Below are 13,730 nucleotides of genomic sequence, written 5' to 3' on the forward strand. Positions count from 1 at the left end.
GGACACTCCGGTGAGCTGGACATTGTACGTTAGTGGTCCTTCGTAGGGGGGAAGTCAAACTCCCTGAGTTAATGGAGGCCACCGACGGCTGTTCCCTAGCCAATCCCTTTTCCTTAAACGTTTTTCTTCTTCCTTCCCTTTCCTCCTATGAATCCGATCCCTAGTTTCTCCCATGATTCCTAAATCCTTCCTAAAAGTCAAAAAAAAAAAAAACAAAAACAAAAACAAAAAAAAAACTAAAAAAAAAAAAAAACTAAAAAATACAAAAAACCAAAAAAAAAAGAAAAGAAAAATAAACTTAAAAGTCTGTAGGGGACAAAAGACACTTGTTCCTGAGTTAATGACTCAGCCGTAGGGGAAACCCGGCATTTTAGGTGTCGGTCGCCTAACTTACAATGTTTCCAGTGGACACTCCGGTGAGCTGGACATTGTACGTTAGTGGTCCTTCGTAGGGGGGAAGTCAAACTCCCTGAGTTAATGGAGGCCACCGACGGCTGTTCCCTAGCCAATCCCTTTTCCTTAAACGTTTTTCTTCTTCCTTCCCTTTCCTCCTATGAATCCGATCCCTAGTTTCTCCCATGATTCCTAAATCCTTCCTAAAAGTCAAAAAAAAAAAAAAAAAAAAAAAAACTAAAAAATACAAAAAACCAAAAAAAAAAGAAAAGAAAAATAAACTTCAAAGTCTGTAGGGGACAAAAGACACTTGTTCCTGAGTTAATGACTCAGCCGTAGGGGAAACCCGGCATTTTAGGTGTCGGTCGCCTAACTTACAATGTTTCCAGTGGACACTCCGGTGAGCTGGACATTGTACGTTAGTGGTCCTTCGTAGGGGGGAAGTCAAACTCCCTGAGTTAATGGAGGCCACCGACGGCTGTTCCCTAGCCAATCCCTTTTCCTTAAACGTTTTTCTTCTTCCTTCCCTTTCCTCCTATGAATCCGATCCTTAGTTTCTCCCATGATTCCTGAATCCTTCCTAAAAGTTATGTTCCTGTCACGCTATGGATGTCTGATGACTACTGGACCTGAATTGCTGAATTATGGACGCTGCTGTTTCTGACTATTCCTGATAACTGCTGGGATGCTGTCTCCTGATTTGTCGGAAAGCTTGCTGGGGCCACTCCACGTTGATGCCATTGGAATTTCGGGCCGTTGCTGCTCTGGTGTCACGCTGTAGTCGCTTGCCGGCGTTAAGCGATTGGATTAGTTCCATTTTTGGTGCGTGCATTTTCTTTTATCTCTCTTTTTTTTTTTTTGTTATTTTCTTGGTCGTTTTGTTAACGATACTTATTGAATTAGTAATCAAATAATCATGAATGAATCTGCATTTAGTTTTAAGAAAAGGTTCTCTCTAACTATTATTTATTCTGTTGTTTTTGGTGTGGTGACTAAATCATTTTCTATCTGTTACGTTTTTCTTTTTGATTATGGATGATTTACCTAATCATGCCTCAGCAAATCCTTTAATCCCTAAAGCTGTTATGAATGCTGCAATGTTGAGTGATAAAATCAATATCTGCCACATGAATGTTCAGAGCCTTTGTGCTAGACGGTTTACAAAACTTGAAGAATTGAAACAAAACATAATTGGTAGCAAATTAGATATTATCTGCTTTACTGAAACTTGGCTTGATACCTCCATCAATGACTCCTTAATTGCAATACAAGGTTTCGACGTGGTGCGTAATGATCGGAATCGCCATGGAGGTGGAATCTGTGTATATTTCAATCAAAAAAGGTTAACGTGTCGAATACTTAAAAGTTCAAACAATTTAGCAACTAATGAAGGTCGTTATACAACTGAGTTTCTTATATTAGAAGTTATTTGTGGTGATAGTAGATTTTTACTAGCTGTTTACTATAATCCACCCACGTTAGACTGCTCTTACAGTTTGCGATCCCACATTGAAGAGTTTTGTATGAACTATGAAAGATCTTATTTTATTGGCGACTTCAATACCGATATTCGTTTTCAAAACAGAAGAACAAATGAGTTTTTGAAACAATTTCTAGCATGTCACTTTCATGCATAAATAATGAACCAACTTTTTATCACAACAACGGCTCATCACTGTTAGATTTATTGTTAACTGATGCTCCAGATTCTGTACTTAAATGCAATCAAATTTCTATGCCTGGTGTTTCTAACCATGATCTAGTTTTTGCCACTTTAGATATAACTTCACGCCGCGAGTCTGTGGGTTATTGGTTTCGTGACTACTATCATTATGAACAGGAATCACTAAATGTAGCTTTCAACCGCATCGACTTAAATGAATTTAAAAGTATTCATGACTCTGACATTCTTCTCAACATTTTAAATAATCGTTTATATATAATTCATGAACAAATTTTTCCTCTTCGCTTTAAAAATCTCAATGTAATTCGTGGTTTAACTCTGACATTGAAAGAGCAATAATTAATAGAGATCTAGCCTACAGAAATTGGAAAAACTGCAAGAATTCTGCAAATCGAGTTCATTATAATAGAATGAGAAATCTTGTCACTTCTCTTATAAGACAAGCAAAATACTTTCATGATAGACAACGCATTAACACAAACCTTCCAGTTAAGCAACTCTGGAAAAATATAAAAAACATTGGAATTTCCAGTTCAGAGTCATCCAATAGTAGCTCTGCTCATTCGGCAGAAGAGATAAATAATTATTTTGCATCAAATTTCTCTGAAATCGACAATTCAATCATTCATTATTCTCACTCCCAAAATTCGTTTCATTTTGGTCAAATTGATTGCAATGATATTATTATCTCTTTGTTTTCTATTAAGTCCAATGCGGTCGGACTTGACCTTCTTCCCCTTAAATTTCTTCAAACCATCTTACCACTAGCATTGCCTTTCATCCATCATTTATTCAATACAATAATTTCTACATCTAAATTCCCATCTCAATGGAAACGCGTGAAAGTTATTCCAATTCTTAAGAAAAGAGGAAACTCGGATATTATGAATTTGCGCCCAATAAGCTTGCTAAGCGTTCTATCTAAAGCTTTTGAGAAGATAGTTAAAGATCAAATCTCACAGTTCATTGCTGATATGAATTACTTGCACCCATTTCAATCTGGCTTTCGCAAAAACCACAGCACTGAAACAGCTCTCATGAAAGTTCATGACGATGTTGCGCTTGCAATCGATAAGAAAGGTGTCGCTATTCTTTTATTGATCGATTTCGCCAAAGCGTTTGATAGAGTTTCGCATGCTAGACTAATCAATAAATTAATTTCTCGTTACAATTTTTCTGACTCAGCCGCAAAGTTAATTGAAAGTTACTTAAAAGATAGGTATCAGTCTGTTTTCTCCAATAGCACTTTTTCACCTTTTATACTCTGTGAATCTGGGGTTCCTCAAGGTTCCATACTAGGTCCCCTTTTATTCTCTCTCTTTATCAATGATTTACCACTTGTATTGCGTCACTGTTCAGTGCATTTATTTGCTGACGATGTACAAATTTATTACTGTGTAGCTCCAAATTTAAACATGAGTGTAGTGTGCGAAAATATAAACTACGACCTAGAACAAGTGATAAATTGGTCGGTATCTAATCTACTTCCCATTAATCCTTCAAAACGAAAGCTTTGTTAATTCACAATCAAAGGGAAACACCCGAAACACCCATTATAAAAATGAATGGAATAGTGATAAACTTTGTAGTTGAAGCGAACAACCTTGGTGTCATCTTTAAAAATAACTTGGCATGGGATGCTCAAATTAATTCCCAGTGTCGAAAAATTTACATAGCTCTGAAACAATTAAACATGAGAACTAAACATTTAGATACAGCTATTAAATTAAAACTTTTCAAAACGTTGATCTTCCCGCACTTTATATATTCCGATTTCATATATTCTAACGCACTGGGCGCTTCGTTGGACAGACTTCGTATTGCATTAAATGCGTGCGTTCGATATGTTTACAACTTGAATAGATATTCTCGAGTCTCCCACCTACAAGCGAATCTTATTGGATGCAATTTCTCAAAATTCTGTAAATATCGTTCTTGCGTTCTTCTTCATAGAATCATTAGATCAAGATTACCCCATTATCTTTATGAAAAATTGATTCCCTTTCGTAACACAAGAACCCAAAGTTACGTTATTCCAAATCATAACTCCTTTTACTACAGTCAATCATTCTTTGCTAGAGGCATTGTAAATTGGAACAGCTTACCAACCAGTATTAAACTCGTTATATCTAAATATACTTTCAAACATGATTTGCTCACCTACCTTAACAACACGAATAATTAATTAGTTTAAGAGAACCTATCACTGTGTAAAATAGTTTTATTGAATCACGCAAGCACACAAATTGTAACAATTAAAAAGATTTTATCTTACGTTACATGAATGAATAAATAAATAAATAAATAAATAAATAAATAAATAATTAGGTTTCAGTAAATTTGCATGGTTTTGCGGAACCACGAAATTAGTTTTACGGATCTGTGCCATTTTTTTTTTACTTTTCCAAGATTTCAAACACTTTCCAAACTCAACTGAAAATTTACAAGCGTTGATGTGAGTTTTGTTATTTTCAATAATTTGCAGCCTGAAACGGTGATGAGATAGAAATTTGGTGTCAAAGGTTCTTTTATGTAAAATTAGACGTACGATTTGATGCCGTTCTCAGAATTCCGAAAAAACTTATTTTTAATCAAAAAAAAAAAAAAAACACTAAAAAAGTTTTAAAAACTCTTTCATTTTCCGTTACTCAACTGTAATTTTTTTTGGAACATGTCATTTTTAGGCAAATTTAATGTACTTTTCGAATCTACATTGACCCAGAAGGGTCATTTTTTCATTTAGAACAAATTTTTAAATTTTAAAATTTCGTGTTTTTTTAACTTTGCAGGGTTATTTTTTATAGTGTAACAATATTCTACAAAGTTGTAAAGCAGATAATTATAAAAATTTTGATATATGAACTTAAGGGGTTTGCTTATGAACATTACAAGATATCTCGATTTTACGAAAAAAAAAGTTTTGAAAAAGTTACATTTTGAAACTATTTGTTTCGTCGTCCGTGTCTGTCGCGGGTGACCATGAACGGCCATGATCGACGACGACCAACTTTTTCAAAAAAAAAAAAATCGTAAAATCGCGATAACTCGTGATGGTTACGAGCAAACCCCTTATAAATAGATATCAAAAGTTTTGTAATTGTCCGCTCTACAACTTTGTAGAACATTGTTACAAACTTAAAAATAACCCTGCAAAGTTAGAAAAAAATGAAAAATTTTGTTCTAAAGGAAAAAACGTTACTTAATCCACCTTTAGGTGGTTGGTGCCTTCCTCTCATTTATAGAGTGATTACAATCCCCTAAAGTGTCCACATGGTTTATGGATCTCCCTTAACGTGATCGCAGCACCTAAGAGGTCCTAATAAAAATAAGTGACGAGTAAAAAAAATAGACTTCCTACAGACTTTTTGTCAAGATTATACAGACACCGCCTTTCAGGAAAATGGCATCCCTCTACAAGGCTTTTTTCGTGGCGATCAGACGGAACCATTTGAGGTTATGTAAATTCAGACCATTTTTTAAACTGCTTGTAATTTTAGATAGGTAAGTCAGATCTTGAAAATTCTCAATCCACAAGAAAGGTCTTCTCATATGCTTTCTAAAAATATACAACATGTGAGGGTTTCATGAAAAAACCACCCTTTTTACCATAATTTGAATTTAATATGAAACAGTTTTTTTAACATAACTTTTTAAATACATGATAAAACTGCATGAATTTAAATAGCAACTTAGGGGACGTTAAGACGGATCGATTAAAACTATTCCGGCCAAAATCGATTGAGCCTGTGACAAGATATTCCAGTGACATTGATTTGGTACACATGTCTACATACAGCCAAACACACAGACATTTGCTCAGCTGGTGATTTTGAGTCGATAGTACAAATGAAGGTAGGTCTAGGAGGTCTAACTAAAAAGTTCGTTTTTCGAGTGATTTTATAGCCTTTCCTCAGTAAAGTGAGGAAGGCAAAAATGATCCTTCTGGGTCAATGTAGATTCGAAAAGAACATTAAATTTCCCTTGAATTAACATATTCAAAAAACATTTGCAGGTGAGTAAAGGAAAATGGGAGAGTTTTTAAACTTTTTTAGTATTTTTTTTCGATGAAAAATACGTGTATTTCGGTATTCGGAGTACGCCATCAAATAGGGCGTCTAATGTTACATCAAAGTCCCTTTGACACCAAATTTTTATCTCATCACTAGGGTTTTTGGCTTTTTCCGCGAATTCCCGTGAAATTTTATGTTTGTGTGAAAATGTAACGATTTTTCTCAAAATAATTGATCATACTCAAATAGGAATAAACATTATTTTATGAAATACTGTAGAATTAAGCTAGTGAATACCCTGGTTTAATTACTAATATAGGGTAAGTGATTTTTGACGATTTTGTGGACGGCGTAAAATTCTTAAATTTCATAAATATTTTATCAATGAAGACTATTCAATTACATTTAATTAGTTTTCAATTAAAGAGCTTGAATATTTATGTATGTCAAGTTAATACAAAGCATTTGAAGAAATGTTCAGATTTTTGAGTTTTTTTTAGAAACTAGCTAAATTTAGTTATATTTTCATTCGCTGTAATACAAAATTTTACTGCCTTTTTAATTTGAAAGGAATAATTTCGAAAAGCTTAAAAAATCAAACTTTTGTTTTATTCAAAATAAAAGGAAGAGTTTTTTGAACATTGAAACATTTCAATTTTTTCTGAGTTTAACGATATTTGTTTACTTGGGTGGATGATTCTCGTGAAAGTTAAAAAATAACCTTTTTTGTTTTCTTTTCTCATTTAAAATGAAAATTTGGATTTTGTTAAGAAAATATATCATTTTTGCAAATTGTTTTCAAATTTAGTTTTTGAAAAGTGAGCTTAAAAACCTAAAAAATATGTTTAATGGGCTAAATGTCGCAAAAAATCAATTTATTTTACTCATTTTGGCTGGACAAGATTGTTTAATCTGGCTTTGATATGAAATTCAATAAAATATATAATGATATAACAGAAATAAATAAGCGAAAACATGTTAGCTTTATTAGTCGAATATTAAAAAGTAGTTCAGTAAAATAGTGTACGCGTGCCCTACATTTTGTTTCCAAATATATAAACAAGGTGGAAACTTTTTTGAAAATTTGGAGATTTTTTTGTGTCACGCAGGGATGGAATAATCGCAAAAAAATCAATTTCGCTTGCAAACTTTCTTCATCCGCGAAAGAGAGAGGAGGCAAATCATGGAAAAGAAAATCGCTCCCGAACTTCTCCAAGAAAATCAATCTGCAGATGATTTTTTTGTGAATTTCCTTGTCAGCACCACTTAAAACTATTTATTTCACTTTGTTTACACACAATGCCCATCCACAAAATGTGACAGGTCATACTTCGACATGTGACGTTACACTTGCTAGTGTAGTAGTGAAAAAGAAATTCCGCCGAATAATCAAGGTGATGATTTTTTTAGATTCCTTTTACCGACAAAAATCACCCCTTAGGACAAAGTTTCACGCAAATCAAAGAGGGGTCGGGGCAACTATTCCCGATTTCGTGTGAGTTGATAGAGAGTTACCCATTTGCAATCAAAAAGTACTTTACAGATTTATGACTTAATGTCTCGTTTTTAAGCTATAGCCACCGAAACTTTGATTTTCGTGAAATATTTGCAGTTTTTTTGATCTTTGAAAACAGTGACCATGAGTGACCATTTGTGATTTTTTTAAAAAAGTTTGGCTTAAAGTTTGCTATAAAATTGTCTAAGAGACAAAGAAGATTAGACCTTTGGTTGCACAGATACAGTGGCTTATAGAAAAAGAAATAGGAAAATTATTTTTTTCTAAGTCCAACCCAAACATCCCTCCATTTTCTAATGCCGATGTCTCAAGAACTAATGGATCGATTTTCAATGTTAAAAACGAAACATTTGTGAAATTTATCGATCTTTTCGAAAACAATATTGAAAAAAAAATAAAAATTTTGAAGCACACTTAAAAAAGTCGTTTTCTTGCTACAGCACGCGTACCTGGTGCGCCATCCTGATTGGTATGGTTTGAATTCCCAAAAGTGAGATTCTAATTGGAAATCGTCGTCGTCGTGCTAACGTGCATTTTGGGTCAAATTGATTTAAGAACGCCATTTTGTGCAGCTCACAATGTGGTGCCCAAAATTCGATTTCAATCCTGAGATATTAAACGAAATCTGAAAAAACTCCGTGCATTTTTGTCACATTACATATGAAAGTAGTTTCAATCTTGTCGTGCTAACTTGATGTAATTGCGACAATTGGCCAAAGGGATTGCAGGTCAGAACGCGTTTGACGCACGTACAAGTTAGACTACCGTAAACATTTGTAATTATAACTCGGGACACCAGCAACCTTCTTCAACCAAACTTCGGGACAATGCACATAATGGTCAGCCAAACAAAACGTGTTTGTTATTGTTTACAATGCGTGCTTTCGTTTTTTGTTTATTCAAGGTCAAACATTAAAACGCGATTTTCTCGGAACGTCGAAATGGCGGGTGCGACAAGATAGCACGACGACGTCAAAATGTAATTTTCAAAAACATTGTAGAACATGGTCCTAAAAAGTTATTTGTAATTTGAAAAAGCCATTTTTGAATGATTTTTTCTGCATCTTTAATATCGGGTATCAATGCATGGCTAATTTCCCCAAATTTGGAACACATTCTTAAAATAATCAATAAGAGGAGCGGCCGTGGCTGACTGGTTACGGTGTTCGCTTTCTAAGCGAATGGTCCTGGGTTCGATTCCCATCTGCTCCCAACGAGAAAGTATAGGAAATATTAATCTTGAAACTCTGAACATGAACGAAAAATCAAAGTCGCCCGAGTCGGGGTTCGATCCCCCGTCCTTTGGATTGGTAAGCAAAAATGCTAACCACTAGGCCATCAAGGCTTGGTGAGCGACGTCTGGAATTAGGAATACTGTTACTGTCAAACACGCTGGGTCCTTGTCCATTTGACAAGGGTGCGGAAGTTCTAAATAACGTTTGAACCCGATTGGTGCAAACGTTCTTCAGGGCGGGGCTTGTCGATAAAAGCTGAGGGACCTCGCGCTCGGCTAGCCAGCGTAGAAATGGGTCACCGAAGCTCGGCAGAGCTAACACCTTCCAAATGCCTATGCGAGTTATTTGCATGTATAGAATGTAGATCTAACAATACATGGAAACAACTCAATTTGTAAGAAGCGACCGCGTGGTCCCGTTTGGTTGGTTGCACACACACACACACACATTCTTAAAATAATCAATAAGTTATCTGGTTGTGGAGTTTAGGGTCGTTTTTTAAAGGCACACTAATCAAATGGTGAAAATTTCCTCCACAAAATGGTGCGTACGAGCCATGAATATTTAAGATCACTACACAAATGTGTCCAAGCTGACGGAAATATGACGTTCACAATTCATGTGACAAATCTGTATTCTGCTCACAGAAAAAAAAGAAGACAAAAGACTAAAAACGCACGAACTCTCCATTAAGGGTGTGGAGAAAGCACTTCCATGTACCCAACCAACTGAACCCGGAACGATTCTGGCAAACATTTGGTGGGGCTGGTTCACGAGAGGAAAGTTGTCGTCATGTAATGCGTACAACTGTCCTAGAGCGTGACGAGACAATCTGTAGTTGGGGTTTGGGGTGGAAAACAAACTGATCTGCGCATGCGATTCCCCCCATTCCAACCCAAAAGGGGATGTTTGGAGTTGGAGTAATTTCCGCTTCTTTTCACTCTCTTTTGTTTGAATGGAAAAGAAAGCAAAAATAGTATGGCGAATTCAAATAAAACAAAACAAACTGTAATAACTCATTAAAAAGCAGTAAAATGAACAATTACCAGTACTTGTAACAACACACCCATCCTTAAATTGTAATCCTCCCAAGTCAAGAGCAGAGTAACACAATATCCTTGACAGCCCAGCGGAAACCCTAAACCGTTCCATCAATTCGCCACTTGTACGTCACGTGGCCGCTAAAAAGCGTTAAACCAAACGTCGTCGTCGCCGTTGCATGCCTTCGCCCGAGGACAAATATTGTGTTACAAAATAACATTTATGCGCTGTTGTTCACTTTTTTCTGTTGTTGTTCAACACCCCTCCATGGCCACACTGCTGCTGCAGGCTGACTGGCTGGCACACGCCCTAATCATCAGCTCGTGTGTGTGTGTGTGTTCTAGTTGTTGACGTTGAGCACTGAACCACAAACGCGTTCCATCGAATGTATCGAAACCCTCGTCCTGTGGATACATTTTCCTGTGACCACTACAGGAAGAAGGGAAAAGCGTTTTGAGAAAGTTTTTCCCATACGCTGTTGTTTTTTTTTGTTTCGAGTAAACATTGAAACATAAGTTCGCATTGTAATTGTTTCCTGAGGGCACACTCGGTACTAGTGTGAATTTGGAGGGAAAATTGGAATTGAGTTTTGGTGGGAGCACGGAACGGGAAGAATACTTATTTCATACTATATTATATTTGCGTATTTAAGTTAGTTGAAGGTTTGTTTTTTAAGTTCTGCTTAGTTATGACTTTTCATATATTTTCATTCAGACAAAAATAGTATTGTGTGCAATTCGCGTTACGTCTCAATGACAAAATTTGCTATTTTGACTTATTTATTCGTTCTTGATAATTTTCATGCATAAATTGCTCAATATATTTTGTCTTAAAATTTAAATATGTGATTTATAATCTATTTTTTAGCAAAACCATTTTGAAAGTGATCAGCTGATCAACATTTAAATGGCAGAGTTGTTAAATTAAATAAATTATACGTCCCGAAATTTAAAGTTGACATCAATAAACGCTTCAGTTTGTCGTGCTCCAATCAACAGAATTATTTTTGAATGGATTTCTGGAAAAAAATTAAATAGTTAAGTTCGGGTATAAATCCTATGAAAATATCTTGAGCAGCCAAGTGCACCCACGTTTGGTTGATTCCTCATAATAAGGTGCGCAAAAATGATTGATAAATTGGCAAGGAATTCACTAGGATTCAAATCTGTTGATTAGAGCGTGTTCAAGAAGCCCACATTTATCATACCATGAAGAAACTGAAGCGTTCACTGATATCAACTTCAAAAAGGTTGAGTTGTGATGAAGAAGTGTCCTTAAGTACAACTGCAGCAAAAAATATTGCAAATGTTCTGGGCTGCTTTACAGTTATGCTACTTTAAAAAAATAGTAATATTAATAAATATAAGAAAATATTTTTAAGCCATCTGTGTGCCCTGAATTAAGTTTGTTGTGCTTTAAAATGCCCAAATTGGAAATAAACGAAATGAAATATGTTTTTTAAATATTTTTTTGAAACCATTTTTTTCCGCAAACACAAAATTATGTCTAATACATCAGAAAGTGTTGAAAAACAGTTTTTTAAGTTAAATTGAAAGTCAAAATATTTTTAGGTCAAATATGAGAAGAAAAAAAAAATGGTTTCTTTTTCAATTAGACCAAAAACACCCGATTTTCGGTGATATCTCAGCAACTAATAGTCCGATTTACAATGTTAAAATATGAAACATTCGTGAAATTTTCCGATCTTTTCGAAAAAAATACTTTCAAAAATTTTAAATCAAGACTAACATTTTAAAAGGGCCAAAAATTCAATATTACGCCCTTCTGAAATGTTTGTCTTTGTTTAAAAAATTCTAAAATATTTTTTTCGAAGAGATCGGAAAATTTAAAGAATTATTCATATTTCAACATTGTAAATAGGACCATTAGTTGCTGAGATATCGACATTAGAAAATAGTGGGCTGTTATTGTGAGACTTAGAAAACATCAATTTTCCTGTTTTTAAACACTTGCATGGCAATATCTCAGCAACTAAGGGTCGTATCAACAAAGTTCAAAAGTGCAAAATATAGAGAATTTTCTCAGCTTTTCAAAAATATTTTTTTAAAAAGTGGGCAAACATGTGCACTAATTTTAAAAAATGAAAAACTGCGACTTTTTTCAAAAAAAGTCACCTAAAAATGGATTTAACTGGAAAACGGTGCACTTTATCAAAATTTCACTGATGTACTTTTTGATTGCAAATTTGATTTTACATCGAAAAATGAAGTTGAAAAATTTTTACGAGCAATATTTCGAATTTTTTTAAAAAACAGTATTGATTAAAAAATTCATAACTCGGTCAAAGATTTTTGGAAATTTCTGAAAAGTTGGCATTTGATGTCCTCTAAAACATATCAAAAAAATAAAAAATAAAAATAAAAATAATGTTTTTTTTTGCAATTTTTTTTTCAGTGTAGTCCATATCCATACCTACAACTTTGCAGAAGACACCAAAACGATCAAAAAATTCCTTCAAAAGATACAGATTTTTGAATTTTCATAAATCATTTTTGTATGGACAGCTGCCAAATTTGTATGGAAAATTATATGGAGAATTTAATGATGCAAAATGGCTTCTTTGGGCATACCGAAGGCACCAAAAAAGTTTCAGTCGGATTAAAAAATACAAAAAAAAAATGGAATGACCGAAATCTGAGAGAACTGCTCATCTATGAATACAAAGAGACGAGTTGTTCCTTTTAATTCCGCTATATATTTTTAATATCTTGACAGATACGTACTTCGTCTACTACTTTCAGACTTCATCAGTGTTCTGTTCTGTTCTCGCTCCGATCTATGACCGAGCTAGGGCATAATTATTTAACAGTGATGCCAATTAAAAAATAACAGAAATTTGAGAAAACATCGAGAAAGAATAAAAAAATGATTTTAAATCGAAATTCTCAAGATTCAAAATATTCACATACCATTTATGTATGGGTAGGTGTCAAACCAATCAATATGGATAATATGCCTTCTTTAGTAATTGAAGAAGTTCTCAGAAAAGTTTGAGGAAAGTAAAAAAATACAAAAGTTCAAATAAAACAACCGATTACCGCAAAAAATGTTCTGGTTCAAAAAAAACTTATTAGGGTTGATTAGAAAAATTTAATATTTTGGAAAAAAAAATCCTGAAGTGGCAGCGCTGGTAAGCTAGTGTTAATTTTTTTATTGTCCCTCTAAAACTCATAGTTTTGTTTTGTTTTTCGACTTCGGGTTAGCGACTAAACACAAAAGAAAAAAAATGTTGAAACATTTATTGTTTAGTTTTGATTTAAAATCTGTGCTAAATTCTGACTGTTGAATTTGGAAAAGAGTTGAACCAGCCACTGGATGATAAACTCTGAAAAATCATCAAAATGTAGGTAGCTGAACCTTTAATTTAAAATCAAATTGGGTAGAAAATCTGTGAGATTCTACAACGTTGAACTCATAAGAATTCTAAGTGGTGAATATGTTTGGAAACAACACTAGCCCTAATTAACCCATAAAAGGGATACTTCCCCTTCCACGTAAATCACCTCAAAAAAAGTTGCGGTGAAACTTGAAACTGTGATTCTTTTCCACACATTCCCACAAACTACGATTGCCCTCCCTCTGCAAAAAAGAAATAACCTGTTGAAAACGCAAAAATATTGCGCCCATCGGCACTTTTACCAGTGAAAAACTATCGGAAACTAGTTAAACTGCGATTTACGCAGCGTTTCAATTAGGAGGGGTTGGTTGGTTGTGGTTTCCGATTCGGCGTGTGCCTGGCTAAACGGAACTATTAACAAGTTATTCCCGCACGCAACACACTTATTCTCACACACAATCAATCTGCAACAACTTCCGGTTCGGGAAGGGGG

At 34.5% G+C, this 13,730-nt stretch overlaps 1 protein-coding gene across 4 annotated transcripts in view; it reads right to left on the reverse strand.

Annotated features, from left to right (window-relative positions):
- Positions 1–13,730, reverse strand: part of LOC6046639 (LIM/homeobox protein Lhx3) — a 95,177-nt gene that overhangs the window by 69,688 nt on the left and 11,759 nt on the right. The gene's annotated exons all lie outside the window — the stretch shown is intronic.

This window comes from Culex quinquefasciatus, chromosome 2, assembly GCF_015732765.1.
Source record: "Culex quinquefasciatus strain JHB chromosome 2, VPISU_Cqui_1.0_pri_paternal, whole genome shotgun sequence".
In the NCBI taxonomy this organism is placed as follows: domain Eukaryota; kingdom Metazoa; phylum Arthropoda; class Insecta; order Diptera; family Culicidae; genus Culex; species Culex quinquefasciatus.